Genomic DNA, 14,421 nt, shown 5'->3' on the forward strand with positions numbered 1-14,421 from the left:
CCCTTTAAAAATCTGGGTCGGATTAGTGCGTATTCCGCCGCGCGATAAATGGTGGCTAGGGACTATGGTGGAGGAAGCCGTGCAGGTTTTTTTAAAAAAAATTGCTCTCACTGTGTTTCTTCTGGGCTTCATGTATTAATATTTCTCTCTGTTTTGGCTGTGCCTGGAGATTTATGCTCGATGCTGGTCCTTTAAGTACACTACATAGCAGTTGTGTATTGGCTTGGCGAGTTAAAAGCATGTCTTTGTAACGTCTCTCTTCCCCCTGCCCCCATGGTCGTTAGCACTAGCTGCCTCTCACAGGTTTTGTTAAGGCTGAAAATCTTGAGATTGCCTAAGAGCATCCTTTAAAAGGTACCCCAAGAAACCCTTTCCATATATAGCTAATTCTGCAGCGGTTAAGTTAACCTTTAAAATATGATGATTGGGTGACACTCGTAGGGGATCCCTTTTCCTAATTTACCTTTGCAAAGCTAGGAAGAAGGGTGAGAACATAGGAAACTACTGATGGTGATCTTATTGGAACAAAATGGGTGATGTTGAAAAAGGAAAGAAATTATTTGCATAGAAATGTAGTCAGTGTCACACAGTTGAAAAAGGTGGAAAACGCAAGACAGGCCCAAACCTTTGAGGTCAGTTTGGATGCAAAACAGGACAAGCTGCAGGATTCACTTACACAGATGCAAACAAGAGCAAAGGTATTGTCTGGGGAGAACGTACACTAATGGAGTATATTCCTGGAACTCAAATGATATCTGCGGATCTTAAAAAGAAAGAGGAACGAGCAGATCTGATTGCATATTTGATAAAAAGCGATGGAAGGAGGAACCAATGGACAGCAACAGAAGATGGGAAAGAGGAAAAAAAAAGAAATGGACCACCTTGATGGAAAAATAAGTCTCCAGACAACAAAGGTAAAAAAACAGAATTTATTGACTAAAATATGTTAGCTTTGGGAAATGTATATAGCAGATGTCTTTGTATTGTGTTCAAAAGAAAAGGAAATGTATTTCTGGTTTTATTTGTACAGTGTTGAAGAACTTGCTGACTCTTTCTGTGGCTGGTGGGGATCCACAAGCAATGCCAGTAGAGGACCTCCTCTAGAGACGGCCAGAACTCCCCTCCACCAAGCGCAGCAGTCGCTGGCAGCATCCGTGAGCCACTGAGTTGCCAGCATCTGTGACTCAGGGACGCTACTGCTGCCTGCCAAGCTTAGCAAAAGGGACCCCCGGCCAACTGCAAAGGAAGTCCTCAGCTGACAGCTTGGGGGTCCTCATCAGCTGAGTATTTATATTTATATTTATATTTACACTAGCTGATGCCCCGGCGTTGCACGGGTATTTAATTATAGCAATAACACTGTAAATGGATTCAAATAAAGATACTTTATAGTGGTGAATGAAATTTTTTTTTACAGCTTAATAAAAAGTACAATATTCAAATTATAATGTGAAATATTTGACAAAATGAATACAATACAACTAACGCAAAACGTGATTATAAACAACATTTTTAGTTTCACCTCCAGGAGCAAGAACATATAAATTGTTGGGTAAACCCACCCTTGAGCAAGCAACATAGAGTTGTGGGCCGAGAGACCCCCAGAACATATCACCCCAGGTAGTGAGGGATCTGCATACCAAGTTTCGTTCAAATCGGTCAAGCCGTTTTTGAATTACTGTGAGAATGGCAGCTTTTTACATTTTTTCCATTGACATGAATGGGTGATATCTGATTTTCTGTTTGTAGCTCCGCCCACGTGTGCAGGTGGGCCTCGAGACCCCCCAGAACATATCACCCCAGGTAGTGAGGGATCTGCATACAAAGTTTCGTTCAAATCGGTCAAGCCGTTTTTGAATTACAGTGAGAATGGCAGCTTTTTACATTATTTCCATTGACATGAATGGGTGAAATCTGATTTTCTGTTTGTAGCTCCGCCCACGTGTGCAGGTGGGTCGTGAGACCCCCAGAACATATCACCCCAGGTAGTGAGGGATCAGCATACCAAGTTTCGGTCAAATCGGTCAAGCCGTTTTTGAATTACTGTGAGAATGGCAGCTTTTTACATTTTTTCCATTGACATGAATGGGTGAAATCTGATTTTCTGTTTGTAGCTCCGCCCACGTGTGCAGGTGGGCCGCGAGACCCCCAGAACATATCACCCCAGGTAGTGAGGGATCTGCATACCAAGTTTCGTTCAAATCGGTCAAGCCGTTTTTGAATTACTGTGAGAATGGCAGCGTTTTACATTTTTTCCATTGACATGAATGGGTGAAATCTGATTTTCTGTTTGTAGCTCCGCCCACGTGTGCAGGTGGGCCGCGAGACCCCCAGAACATATCATCCCAGGTAGTGAGGGATCTGCATACCAAGTTTCGTTCAAATCGGTCAAGCCGTTTTTGCGTGATCGCGACACATACACACACATACATACACACATACATACCTCCGATTTTATATATATAGATAGATTAGAGGCTCTGGTAGAAACCCATTTACAAAGTATGTATTCTTCCTAATTAATATTTTCAAATTAATAAAGTGTCTTTGCTTATTTGTAAATGGGTCTCTATCAGAGCCTTTAATTCAGTAGCATAATTAAATGAAATAACTACTTCTGAAGTTTATAGGGACGGGCAGTGACAGATTTGATTCTAGCGGGGACGGGTTTGATTCTATCGGGGATGGTTGGGGACGGGTTTGATTTCTGTCCCCGTGCAACTCTCTAGTCTTGATCGCTCTACAGTGATCCGTGGGTTCGCTTGTGGGCATGCGTCCGATCAGATCATTTGCATGTTGAAGCTGTAGTGAATCGGTCACTCGGCAAAACCCGGCCACGGATCGCCCAACAACGATCCAGATCGGTGTGTTTAGTGAATCTAGGCCCTTGTATATATGCACAGACAGACAGCCTCATAAATAACTGCTATCATTTATTTATTTATTTTTTGCTTGCAAAATACACTTAAAAAGGCTTGGACACATTTCTAGAGGACAGACCCAGAAACAGGGCCATCCCTAGGGCTGTGCAAAAGGTTTGCCTGCACACAGAGCGCAAGGGAAGTGGGGCCACAAAAATTGCTCCCTGTTCATTTTCTCCAGTGAGGTGTCTGCGATGCAAGGGGGTGGGGCGGACGTGCTAGCGAGAGAACTGCACAGGGAACGATTCCAGCTCAGGATGCCCCCACCCATACGTAATTATTATCCTGATAGATTTTGATATATTTTCTACTTACTGCTGGGAATGAGCAAAGGATCTGCCCTGTGCTTGTGATCTGGTTTGCTCACTGTCATAGACCGGACGCTGGGCTCAATGGACTACTGGTCTGTCCCAGTAGAGCACAATCTCATGTGGAGGCTTCAACCTTGGCTACTGTTCATTTGTGCATCTTATGTTTATAATTTAATTATCTAAAAGCAATCAATATAAGTTGGAGAACATATCTCACATTTACTTTCTTCATGTTTGGTTGGCCTTTTGGGTTATAAGAGGTTCTCAATCCAGTGCCCAGGTTTTCAAAATAGCCACAATGAATATGCAGTAGATAATTTTCCGTACAATGAAGGTAATATCCTGCACATGTATCTCATCCAGAAAGCTTGATGGCTAGGTGGGTCCCAAGAACAGATCTGAACCCCTGGTGTACATAGAAAAGACTGAGGGCCAGAAACCGGGGAAAATGCTTGAGTTACCTGAATAATTTGTAATCCGCCTAGCATTGTAGGATATGCCGAATATAAATAAATAAATAAAAAATAAAATTCTCTAAGCTCTGACACCACGGTTCAAAAATACCCTGGTGGGAGCGATTTTTGTTTTACAGGCGATATGCATGCTATGTGTGCGGAAAATCTCTGGTAAAGGAGGAGGAGGAGCTGTGTTCAAATGAAAAACCGCTAGTTCCTCTTCCTGCCTGTTTACCTGTCAAAAAAAGAAAATAACAATCATTCAGTATTTCAAAGTCTCAGAATTATAGATGGTTGCAGTTGAAGCAGGCCATTCAGAAAGGGGTTCCCTGATTGGCAGAATCTGAAAAATCATTATAGCTTGCAGGTCCTATGCTTCCAGATGGATTTTTTTAGGAAAACAGGTGGTATAAATTAATATCTGATTTATTGAATAAAAAACACAAAAACTGGTCTTTGTGACATTTGGAGCATTGAGATAAAGCAGTATATTTCTGCATCTCGATGGCCACGAATTTGGATTTGGAGGATGAGATGTACAGCATCAGCATCTATGAGACAAACATGGTTTTTTTCTGGTACATAGATCTTTCTGGACCCTAGTTAGGTTACACAGGTTAGACAGTTCTAATAGATGCTGGCACTGTCATCGAGACATTGGGACACTGGACCATCTGTTCTATTTTCCTCTGATACTTAACTTTTGGAGGTCAATATGGGGTAAGATTAACAATATATGGGATTCATCTATTCCACTGACGTATGAGGCAGTCATATGTGGAACTTTGTTACATCTTAAGCCCCCTATGGATTGATATAAATTCCGTCTTTCCTTATCATGACCGGGATAGCCATCCAGATGATAACCTGAAATTGGAAGAATTATGATCGCCTAAATTTCCCTTTCTGGTGGACAAATCTGTGCTCCAGCTATAGATATGAAAGGATGAATGCCGATAGTTTGGGGCACGATAATGTATTTAAATTGGTTTGGCGCCCGTTGACATCTTATATTACCTCACTATAGTAGGTCTTTGATTGTGAGCCAGTTTTGTTTATTTTCGTACAAGTCCGGGAGGGGGGGGGGGGCTATTTCTATCCTAATTTTGACCTTTGAGTATTTACACTTGGGGTGGGTGGGAGGATGGGTGGATATTATTAATTCAAATAGGGTAAGGTTATTGGGAAAATCTATGTTTTTGTGTTTTATTGAATAATTATTGGATGGGTGGGTGGGAGGAAATGGTTGGTTATGAATACTTGTAAGTTGAATGTGCTTTTATTGTATTATTATATGTTACATTTTTATGTATTGCACTATTAGAATTTGGAAAATCAATAAACAACTTAAAAAAAATAAAAAAGCAACCCCTGCTCTCCCTGCCTGAACTGGCAAGCAGGAAGAGCAGGGGCTGCTTTTTTTTAAAGGGCACCATTGTTGTGCATGCATAACACACACACAAGAACTACACCTATAACCATCACCCCGCCACCCCCGTGAAGCTGGAACCCTCCTCCACACACACACACACACACATCAGGGTACTTTTTTTGTAATTGGCAGAAGGGATGCCCACTTCTTGCTGCCACAGGGTCAGAGGGGAACCCCTGATGGCCAGCTTCTCCCCTGACAGACCCCCCCCCTACCACACAAGCCTGGTACTCATAGTAACATAGTAGATGACGGCAGATAAAGACCCGAATGGTCCATCCAGTCTGCCCAACCTGATTCAATATTATTATTATTATTATTTCTTTTTAGCTATTTCTGGGCAAGAATCCAAAGCTCTATCTGGTACTGTGCTTGGGTTCCAACTGCTGAACCCAATCTACATCCTCCCAGCCATTGAAGCCCTCCTCAGCCCATCCTCAACCAAAAGTCCATATACAGACACATACCGTGCAAGTCTACCCAGTAGTGGCCTTAGTCCTTCAATATTTACTATTATTTTCTTATTCTAGATCCTCTGTGTTCATCCCACGCTTCTTCGAACTCCGTCACCGTTTTCCTCTCCACCACCTCTCTTGGGAGCGCATTCCAGGCATCTACCACCCTTTCCGTAAAGTAGAGTTTCCTTTTCTCAACTCGGTCCTGGAGTACCCCCTTGCCAGTCAGGTTTTCAGGATATCCACAATGAATATTCATGAAAGAAATGTACATATAATGGAGGCAGTGCATGCAAATCAAGTTCATGCATAATCATTGTGGATATCCTGAAAACCTGACTGGCAAGTGGGTACTCCAGGACTGAGTTGAGAAACACTGTTCTAGTGGGCCGTTCCCCTCCTCATCCAACCCCTTATACCTTTTTTCGAAGACCGGCAGGTGGGATGCCCACTCCCTCCTGCCCTACCACACAAGCCTGGCACCATTGTTAAATGCACGGTAAGTTTTGCGAGTCTTCTGAGATGCAGCTCATCCCCAGGGCCCAGAACTCCAACTTTTTACTTAGACAGGTTCTGTCATAGCACATTCAGCCTGCCCCAAAAGATTGCGGTAGTGGCCCAAGTAGAGTAAAAAAACAACAACAAAAAACCCTACCCTAGCTTCCTTTTTATTTGGTTTTAATTCATTAACATTTCACTATTTGCATTCATAACAGTTTGAACTGTGATTGATTTATCTATGAAGAAATTTAACTTTCAATGTTATTGTTTTCTTTAAAAGAAAAACTTCCTTTCCCCAAGTAAACTAAGAACATAACTGAATTCTGTGCGCTGTTTAATCTTCCTGTTAATACTCTGAGTTCTGGCAAAACTGAGAAATATGAAAAGTTGTACTTGGCAGAACACCCAATGAACATTAAAGAAGTGACTTAATATTTAAGAAAAGATCTTTTTCTGTCTTGCTGTTTTTCTGACCCCTTCCTTTCTGTGCAGAACGGTGCAGTGACTACACCGTTGCAGTTTCATAGACTCTGGGGTTTTGGGGTTTTCAATACTCAGAATTTGCCAGAAGACACTTGCAGTAAGTGCAGGCAGCGCGTCATTGCCTGAGGAGAGGAAGAGGTGATCAGTACTAAGCTTCAAGCATGTGAGTAGCAATCATTCATTCTTTATCAATATTGGCTCTTCTTCCTCTCCTCTCCGTTTCTTTCTCCCTTTTCTCTCTCTCCTCACGAGATTTTTTTCCATCTTTTTTTTTTTATATCTTTATTCATTTTGAAGCTAAAAATAAGTGCAACATATTATACAATCATATTACACTATAATAGCACCTAAATTCAATTAAAATTGTAATCTATGACAAATACCTATATCACCCCCCCCATCTTCATATTCAAAAATTGCACTCAAATTAAAAATATTTTCCAACCCCCCCCCTCCCACCCACCCTGGGCAAAATCAACAATCACTCTTTACAAAATTTTGTCAGTGGCTCCCAAATATCCAGAAACTTCTTATAATGTCCCTGTTGCATAGCCATAATACGTTCCGTTTTAAAGACGTGACACAGAGACTCCCACCAAAAGGTATAGTTTAATCGATCCCACTTCCCTCTTTCTTTCCTCCATTTCTTTCTCAGTTCGGTTTGCTTCATCTTCTCACCAGACTCTAAACACCCAGGGATTCCCTGCCTCTCTCTTTAACGTCCTCAGTTCCCCTCATCCCCTGTGCCCCTCCTTAGTGCATTTCTTTTCTTCATTCATTCTTTGCTCACTCTTTTCTTCTTCTTTCCTTGACTCCATGCTGCTGCTTTTCTGAAATCTCCTCTCTTATATTTTCCTTTCTTTGGGTGTTTCAGACTAGATTGCACCTTTTTAAAAAAACCCATTCTAGTCATGGAACTTGGAAGCCAGCTATATGGATCCAGTGGCTGCTGAACGCACCCAGTCTTGAACATGCTCCTTCACTCACTGTTTATTTGTACTGTGTCACCCAATCGTTTTGAAATGCTAGCATCTATGGTTCTAGTGACACTTAGGGCTCCTTTTACTAATCGTGATAGACGCTAACGCCAGCATGGAGCTGGCATTAGTTCTTGGCATGTAGCGCAGGGTTAGCGTGCACAGCAATGCAGCGCACGCTAAGAACGCTAGCGCACCTTAGTAAAAGGAGCCTTTAAACTTTCTATGTTATTTATTAGAACAGTCCTGAAGTTATAGCACAGAAAATAAATTTCATAAATGGAATGTTGATTGTGTATATAACAAACTATTATAATAGAGATGTTATTTACCTTCTGAGAAAGGTGAATTACTATTGGATTTCCTTACAGCAACAAGCGCCAGAGAGGGAGTTGCTTTGTGAAATTAGGTTGATGTTTGCCATATATCCAGACAGAGTACCTTTCTTATGCAGTTATTAACTGCACGCTAAAAAGGTAATTTTATAAAAAGGATGGCTGGTTTGTGAGGTAACAACTCAAAAATTATCACCCGAAGTGGCTCAAGAAATATTCTACCAGAAATATATGATAATACCACTTTTAAAGAAAGGTGCAACCACCACAACTTTTTTTCAAAAAATTCACTCAGGAAAAGGCCTCAGAATAGGAGCCTACGCACAGTCCTATCACAGACTGAATTTTCAGCGTAGTTTTTGTTTGCTCCGTAGCTCCAGTCATTGGCCTGAAATGGTTTGTGAGGTAGACACGCGCATAAATTATACCGCGTTTCTAAAGGAAAGTATGCGTGTACATTCTCTTTGAAAACTACTCCTATTTCATTTTTTGAATTTTCTATCCAAGGTTTTGGAAAAAGTTGCACTTGTTCCTTTGCAGGAGATTCTGGACAAATACGATATTCTGGACAGTTTCCAATTTGGTTTTCGGCTCAAACATTCTACAGAATTATTACTGGTATCCATGTTGGATTTTTTTGAGACGAGGTCTTGTCACGGGTAATTGTCTTTAGTGATCTTATTGGACATTTCAGCTGCTTTTTATTCAGTGAATCATAAGATCTTACAAGGTTGAAGGCTTTAGGTATTGGAGGCATCGTGTTGGATTGGTTTTAGTCATTTTTATCTGACAGAACATTTCGGGTGAAGATCGCTCAGGATTTTTCGGATTGGGTTGTCCTTATTAAAGGTGCACCGCAAGGTTCAGCACTATCAACTCTATTATGTAATATATATTTGTTGCCTCTTTGCCAGGAATTAAGAGCGTTGGATGTGAATTTTAGAATATATGCCGATGATATACAATTCATAATACCAGTGGGCGGATCTATGTCTAATGCACTTTTCCATCTTCAGAATTGTTTTCAAATTGTTCAAGACATGGTTACATCAAAACCAGTTAAAGTTGAATGTTGGAAAAACTGAAGTATTATGTATAGGTCGAAAAGAGCAGTTGGAGTGGTTTCTGCCCACTATATTTTTGCATAAGATAGTTGTTCCCGTTCTTCATGAATGCAAATACCTGGGTGTTTTGTTGGATTCAGCATTATCGTTCAAACCTCACATTAAGTCTGTTATACCTCAGAGTTTTTTTTTAAACTTTGCTTGTTAAGGAGACTTCAATGGACAATTTTCATACAGTAATCACTACGGGGCTCATAATCAAAACTTAAAAACATCTAAAAACCCGCCTAAGTTGGCACTTGGATGACCTAAAAGACAGGTCGTCCAAATGCCAATAATTAAACCGAGTTTCTGGATGTGTCGTGGCACTCTTTAGGCCTCTGAATCTTGCTGTGGGCCCAGAGCTACAATGGGCGTATCTGGAGGAGTGATGTGGGCAGGATGGCGGCTGACCTAGACTTAGTCATTCTGCAGGGATAATCAAATGTTTTACTAGACATCCTGGATGAAACTTAAACGTTGTGAGTTAGATGATGTAAAAACAAGTATAAGTGCCCAAAAGGTATCCAAAGTGACCAGATAACCACTGCAGAGACAAAGTAAAAACCCACACACACTCCCCCAGTGTTCACTGACCCCTCACACACGCCAAGTAGAGCTGCACAGAGGTGTCTTAAATAGCTTGGTGAGTGGGTTAGAGAACCATAGAGAAGAGGACCCAGGCCCATAAGCCACTCTAACCACTACATTTATGGTGGAAAATGTGGTTCCACCCAAAAATCCCAAAACTCTACTCTGCAGTAGGAGGGAGGAAAGGAAGGAAAATTTTCATGGTGCCGCGGAAACTGTGACTTCCCTCAATTTGGTGTTTATCTTCTTGGTTAATTTTGCACACGTATGTACATATGTTATCAAGTATTCATAAGTGCAAACCCCTCTTCAGCTATGCTCCTGGGAATACCTCTGCTCAGGTTGGATCAACTTATGCACATAAGTTGATGTGCTTATACTCCAAGCAGTATTAATAAGTTTTATTTCTAAATGTCAAAGGTTTTTACCATGGAAATGCCTTTTAGAATGATTTTATAATTACTTATTTATCACCATAAAGAACATAGAAACCAGATCTGTGGGTGATTGAGAATCCCTCATATTGAGCAAACTCCTTGAGGGGTAATTTCAACTGGGTTTAGCACTCCCAATAATTTTAAAAAGTTGGTGCCCATGATAATAATTTGCAAATTGCTTTAGAATGATGCTGAGATAACTAGATTATACTGGAGGGGAGAGGGTTAAACGGGAAAACCACATGGGTAGTTTCATGACTCTGGTATACTGTAGACCAGTAGAGGTCAATCAGCAAAACAGGAAGCAGACCAACAGAAATAGGATATGCGTAATTTATTTAAATCTAGCACCCGATGTGGCTACACCATGTTTTTATCCTACAATGCTTTGCCACGTTTTGTCATACTGTCACCTTTTCTCTCACTCTTCGACACTATACTTTGTATCTTCATGCTATATTTGCCACATTACGTCCACTGTGCTACAAATTCTCTTGCTATGCTCACTACACAATATTTGCCATCCTATGTCTAGCGTGCTAGGTTATCATACTGTCATGTCATACTAGGTTAGCCACATGTATACCATGTCTACCATGCTATGTTTGTATATATAATACTATGTTTATCAAATTATGCTTGTTATGCTATGTTTGCCATGCTATATTAGTCATGCTTGTAATACTATGGGCTAGCCACTACCGCCTCCTCTTGAGCAGGTGGTAGTTTTTGGCCAGCGTGGGGGATAGCACGTGATGAAAAGTCACGCGCGTTAACCCTGCTAGCGCGGCTTATTAAAAGGAGCCCTATGTTTGTCACAAAATGTTTAATAATAATAACTTTATTTTTTTATACTGCCATAACTAAAAGTTTACACTAGAGAATGACACGGGGAAAAAATCTGTCCCCGTCACCACCCCGTCCCCGGCCCACCATCCTCTGCACCGCCCCGTCACTGCCGTTCCCTTCACCGCCCCGTCACCGTCACCGCCATCCCTTTCACCGCCCAGTCACCGCCACTGCCATCCCATTCACCGCCCCGTCACCGTCCCCGCTGCATCCATATAAGCCTTAGTACTGTAATATTTAGCTTATTCCTTTCTTATAAATCAAAGTTCCTGCTGCTGAACTAGAGAAAGAGATGTTCAGCTGGCAGGGCTTTGTTTATAAATTTTTATCAACACAACTAATATACTATTTTATCCTAAAGCAAAAAATAAATAAATATAATTTTTTTTTCTACCTTTGTTGTCTGGTTTCTGCTTTCCACATCTTCTCATTCAATTCCTTCCATCCACTGTGTGTCTTCTCTCTGCGTCTTCCATTTGCTGTTACTGTGCCTCTCCCTTAACCCCCCCCCCCCCAATTGGTCTAGCACCCATCTTCTTCCCTCCGCTCCCCCATAGTCTGGCATGTCTTCTTCCCACTCTGTCTTCCACATTTCCCTTCGGGGTCTGTTCCTCTCCACCCTCCTTCAATGTCTGTCCTATTCCTTCCCTCCCTCCTTTACCATCTGTTCCTTTCTTCTACCCTTCAGCTCCTCTCGCGTGGCCTATCTATCTACCTTCCTCCCTCTTATTTTCATGGCACGTTACAATGTAATTTGTGCAAGCCACTGGAGCCTGCGAGCTCGGTCCCTGTCCCATCCCCACAAACCATTTCGCTTCTGTGCTCCTATTTTCTCCATTTCTAATATCTCCCCTATTTATCTGTCATTGCCTCCCCCCTGTGTCCATATACCATCCCCATGGCATGTCCCCTTTATGTCTCTGTCCCTATGCCCCATGCACATAATTTCCCATCTTTCTGTTACCTTCCTGTGTCCAGATTTCTCCTATCTTCCTCTTCCTTCATGCCTCACTGGGCGGTGAATGGCCTTGTCCCCGTCGCCACAGTGACTGCTAGTTTTCGTTCCCCGTTTCGGCGGGTTACCCGCGGCTAAACGCGGTGGCCGCGGGTAAACCGCCACCGTGCCATTCTCTAGTTTACACTAAAAAGAGCTGGATAATCAGCGAAATACAATAATACAGTAAAAAATAAAAATATTTGTAAAATAGAATTTCAATAATAAAACTTTCATTAAGTAATAAACTTATCAAACAAAGTGGTCTTAATTAATTTCCGAAAACTGCAATAGGATAACATAGCTTGCTGAATACATTTACCTAACCAAGACTGTTGCCTACCAGCTCGAAATGCTAGGGTCCTATCTACGGTCTTGTATTTACACCCATTAATTTTTGGATAAGTAAATAAGCAGAAGTTTCTAGTTTCTCTTGATGGTCTATGCAACACAAAATGAGGAAAAAGGTAAACTGGAAACAATCCCGATATCAGCTTAAAGCAGATACAGGAAAATTTGAATAAAACTTTTGCCTCCAAAGGCAGCCAATAAAGTAAACAATAATATGGACTAATTTGAATAAGGTGCTGAAATTGACAAAATGAATTGTTCAATACTACAAAAAACACAGTATATGAATTTTGGCATATACCCGACATGGGCCATGTTTCGGTTGTAAAACAACCTGCTTCTGGGGTCCGGTACTGCTATGAGCCACAAACTGAGAACTTTGCTAAAAATGCAACAGAATACTCTGCACAAATGAGCATGGTCTACTAAATTGATTTTTTTTTGTATTTTGAACAAATTCAAATCAAAGTTCTTATCAAGATCATCAGTTCCACATTTTTGTGTTTTCTGTTCTGGTTTCGGCTTTGTGAAACTTCCTTGCTGGACATTTTTTTGTTTCTCCCTGTCATGAAATGTTTGCCTTGCTATGTTTTGTCGTACACAATGCTCGTCACGTCGCACCATATCATATTTGTATATGTCTCATCATACGTTGTTTGTCATATTATGTTTTACCATGCTTTGTTAAACTGTTTTGCCATCTCAGTCAGACAATGTCCTACCATGCCATGATTGTCATCACCTTGTGTAAATACTCTTTAATATGTATGTAAAGTTGTATCCGTTCTGAGCTCTCCTGAGAGGATGGGATATAAAACCAAATAAGTAAAAACCGAGGTGCATTTGAGCAAGAGGTTGTCTTCATGAAAACAGAAAACATTCACACCAATAAGAACTTGGATAAAGTGATATAGACAAGATGGAGGCCAATTCCAGATGAGGCTGAAGCTCAAAGAAGCAAGATGAAGCTGCACCGCCAACTCCCCCGCAACAGTACTTTTCCTAGAACATACTAAAAAAAACACAGGCCTGTGGCATCTGTAAGGGCTTGGGTGACAGTAAAGCTTTGTAATAACAATAATAATTTAGAAACAACTGATTTAGTTGTACTGCATAAAATAATGTACTTGCCTACTGCAGCAGCGCTGTCAGCTGGAGGGGTGGGAGATACTGGACCCACCTTAGAAGCAGGTGAGTTCACTGCCTTTTTAGAAGACACTCAAGATTTTTATTTCCTCTTGTGCAATTTTACTAGTAGTGTTTTCAAAAGAGAAAGAAAAATTGCTTATTTGAAGAAATACTTTAAACGCCAGAGATTTGTTTGCAACAGCCAATTCAAAATTTTCCAGGCGTTTCAGGAGTCACTCAGGAATATAGGAAACAGTTTCTGATCCTGAAATCCAGGGTTTTGTTTATTGGAGTAACCTTTTTCTTGCGCTTTTCCTGTAGCTGTATTATTCATTTCTTGCATGACAGATACTCCATTCCTGAACCCTTTGTGTGAGAATTCATGTAGGGAACTTCATTTGCATTCTTTTGTTCCGCCTTCCATCCTCCTGGGCTGTCCTTCAGTTCCTCAGTTGTCTTCCTACAAGCGAGATGGTAGGAGCTTGTCTTTTCTGCTCATATTTCTTTATATTTACATTTGTTCTTTTTTGTTTAGCGTTTGTGAGGCTTTTTTGGTGCTGCAGAGGATGCCTCTTGTGGGACATCGCTGGCTGCGGGAGAACGCAGACTCTGAGGGAGAGTGGGCTTGAGTGCAGGCTGAGTGGCTGCATGGCAGTTTTTCCAGGATTAGGTCCAACTGCTTCTCTTTTTCCGTTTGCGTATGTGTGATCTGGTGGGGGTTGAGGTCTCCGGCTGGTTCAGTGAGCCTGAGAGGCAGTCTGAATACAAAAGCAGTTCAGATCCCATGCTTGCTGAGGCAGAGATTCTCCCTATAAGCAATTTTCAAGATGCTAAGGGTCAGACAGTGAGTGGGGGATTCCTCCTCCATGAAGATATTGACCTTGAGCCCTAGGGGGGGGTCTGGTTGTGGTGATTTTCAGGCCTCCAGATGACATAGCCAGTTCTCGACAGAGCTTTCAGGCCAAAGATCAATTCAAAGTTCAAGACAAGGATTCAAAGGGGCAAAGTGCCCCCAATCTTCAGGATCCTGCTCTGCAATATCTCCCAGTTATGACGCGAAGCAGTCAGCTGACCTTTCACGCATAGGGAGCATGGGCT

General features: G+C 41.6%; 1 pseudogene; it reads left to right on the top strand.

Annotated features, from left to right (window-relative positions):
• The first annotated feature begins 529 nt into the window (after positions 1 to 529).
• LOC117357240 lies at positions 530 to 13,952 on the top strand (annotated as a pseudogene).
• The last annotated feature ends 469 nt before the right edge of the window (positions 13,953 to 14,421 follow it).

This window comes from Geotrypetes seraphini, chromosome 3, assembly GCF_902459505.1.
Source record: "Geotrypetes seraphini chromosome 3, aGeoSer1.1, whole genome shotgun sequence".
Lineage (NCBI taxonomy): Eukaryota > Metazoa > Chordata > Amphibia > Gymnophiona > Dermophiidae > Geotrypetes > Geotrypetes seraphini.